Source organism: Mastomys coucha, chromosome X (genome assembly GCF_008632895.1).
Source record: "Mastomys coucha isolate ucsf_1 chromosome X, UCSF_Mcou_1, whole genome shotgun sequence".
Classification (NCBI taxonomy): domain Eukaryota; kingdom Metazoa; phylum Chordata; class Mammalia; order Rodentia; family Muridae; genus Mastomys; species Mastomys coucha.
In genome coordinates, this window is record NC_045030.1 from 103,591,457 (window position 1) to 103,594,458 (window position 3,002).

General features: G+C 41.4%; 1 long non-coding RNA gene across 1 annotated transcript; it reads left to right on the forward strand.

The window, feature by feature from the left end:
• The first annotated feature begins 31 nt into the window (after positions 1–31).
• Positions 32–1,326, forward strand: LOC116087384. Its single transcript, XR_004117404.1, has 2 exons — positions 32–287; positions 625–1,326. It is a non-coding gene; the product is annotated as an uncharacterized LOC116087384 (long non-coding RNA).
• Positions 1,327–3,002: the final 1,676 nt, after the last annotated feature.

Here is a 3,002-nt window from a genome sequence, read left to right on the forward strand (position 1 = left end):
GAAAAAAAAAAATAAAGCAGGTATCCACAGCCCCGATGGGCAACAGGAAAGGAAAAACAAAAATTACAGCAGGTATCCGAGGCCCCGTTGGGCATGAGAAAAAGACGAAAGGCAGGTATCCGAGGTCCCGATGGACCGAGAAATAAGGGGTCTTTTGGATAAAAAGCAGGTATCCATGGCCCCGATGGGCTAAGGAGAAGAAAAAAAAGAATAAAAGCAGGTATCCACAGCCCAGATGGGCAAGTTTAGAAGAAGAAAAATAAGAAGAAAAAAAGAATTAAAGGCAGGTAAGTATCCAAAGCCCCGTTGGGCATGGAATGGCGGGCGGGGAGGACACACAGGTATCCGTAGCCCCGATGGGCAAAAATGTATTAATAGTAAAAGAAAGGTAAGTTCACCACACCCAGGTGTCAACCAAAAGGCACGACAAAAGAAATATTCCTTAAAAATGGAAAATTGACCGAAAATATCACAAATATCAAAAAATATGGAAGACGTGTCAAGAAAGCCTTACCAGAACATATCAAAACGTCAAAAATCTTGTGGGATTTTGATATGTTTTCTTAAATACACCATAAGGCATGGTGGTAGGGGAACTAAAAATGTTCCTCCAAAACCCCGTAGATGGAGAGAAACCAGTAAAGAAGCGCACGTCCACGGGAGACGAGCAAACATGGCTGAAGCAAGCCGTTGCACGCCTTTAACTAACCGCAGCGCTGAAGGCGGAGGGACCAGAAGAGGAGTGGCCACAAAGATTGGAAGTCTGACATCTTATTGGACCTTAGGTCCAACTATAATGTACAAAATTAAAATGAATAAAGATGGCGATACGTAAGCTCAGTGACATAACGCGAGAATTTCATTATTTTGTGTGATAATGAAGGATTATCCTCTATTTTACAGCTTTGGGAAATTAGACATAAACGTTAAATAATGTCCATTAGGTTCACACACCATGTCTATGCAAAATTTCAATATATCTTGTACTTGGACAAACATTGTATCGCTCCGCGACTTGGACTAGAAGTTCTTATGAATCAGTTGGCGAGCTCAAACGAGGAAAAGAAAGGGTGGAAATGCCTCACAAAATGGCTCCTTGGTTCCTAAATTATCAGAGTATCGGTTGCGTCCTATTTGGTGGGCTTACGCTCGCAGTTTCGGGTCCTGGACATTTTAGTCTTTCTCTGGGAACCTAATGGCTCCAAACCTTGGGAAAAACGCGCACTGAAGAACGTTACTGGCTAGCAGTAATGGAAAATGGTTCTTAAATACCGAAGCAAGGTCTGAAGGAATAATAATAATCGCTCAGTGGTATTGTACTTGCCCCAGAGAAACTGCTAACTTAAAAGAACTGTCAAATTTTGTTAACTGACAATGAATACACACATGAAAGAGATCAGACACCGCTGGGTATTAGAAAATCAAAGGATTTAATGTCTTGTTGATTCACATTGGCAAATAACTCACATTCTATTCTAAGTTCTCTTTAGGTGTCCGATGAATAATAAAGGACACAAAATTGTTTCACTCTTGGACTATCAAAGTACCTGCAATTCACTAATCTTACTATCCAGGGGGTTTAGGTAGGGATGGAAAATCTCTGCAACAAAATAAGGAAACTCTTATGACAAAAGAAAAAAAAAATTAACAAGTAAATAAATGATACACACAGACTGAATAAACCAGCAGGTGGCGGCATGAATCTTTCCAAGGCGCCTGCAGCCCAACTTGGAGTGTGGAAAGGATTACGATCTGAATTGAAAACCAAAGTTACTTTGTGTAACTTTGGTATCAGAAGAAAGGGAAAAGAAAAACAGTTTCCTATAATTGAAAGAGACCATCTTGTCAGAGTTTGCCTTACTTCAAGGTAATAATGCTAGTACAAAAGCTGATAGAGCGATCAGGATCAAAGGAACAGGGACATGGGAACCCTCCAAAAGCATTATCAGTGAGAAGTAGTCAAATAGGGAAATATTGTGGAAAAAAAAAAGACCCAAGGAAGGGCTCTTCACACCTAAGAACAGCTCTCTCCACAATGTGTATGGCTTTGTATAAACGAGAACATCTAAATGGCCTGTGCAAAGATGTACGACTACCTTAGAACTTGTGAGGTCACGGATTATGCAACCCAGTGTATCATTTTTGTGTGGATGCGAGAAAGAATCATCAAATAAAGGAGTTGAATTTAGTCTCTGTGTTCTATATAGTCCCAGTTCTTGGAAACCTCATCACTCTACCACACACCGTGTACCTCAAGGTATGTAGGGTTTCAAAGACAATTTCTAGTCTTATCAGAAAAAAGCACGAAGGGATATGTGTTAAAACTCAGTTCCTGAGCTACATAGATGGCTTAGCAGTTAGCATTGACTGCTCTTCAAGAGGGCCTGAATTCAATTCCCAGCAACCTTGTAGTGGCACGGTAATGGGATCCGATATCTAACCTCTGCTAAACAGAGGTGGTAGTTGCGCCTGCCTTTAATCCCAGCACTTGGGAGGCAGAGGCAGGCAGATTTCTGAGTTTTGGACCAGCCTGGTCTACAGTGTGAGTTCCAGGACAGCCAGGGCTACACAGAGAAAACCAAATAAATAAGTAAATAAATAAATATTTTTTTAAACACCTAAGATCCTGTACACTTAACTGGGCAATTCATTGCATATTATTAACATTAAGATTAAAAATACACCTGGGGTAAGACAGTAGTGTTGAGTTCTCCATGTAAATTCAGGAGGAGGAGGAGGAATAAGATATATGATGATGGGTCAAGAATCAAGTGACAGGGCCACTAAAAAGCAGCAAGAAGCAGAAATGGGAGTTAAATACTCCTCCGATGTGCAGAGAGGGAGAGTCTTTGGAGCACTTGACCCTGGATGAGATATTTTCATCAAGCCCTTACTTTCAAGGCTCAAGCATAACCAACCAGGCAGTGGTGCACGCCTTTAATCCCAGCACTTCGGAGGCAGAGGCAGGCAGATTTCTGAGATCCAGGACAGCCAGGGCTTAC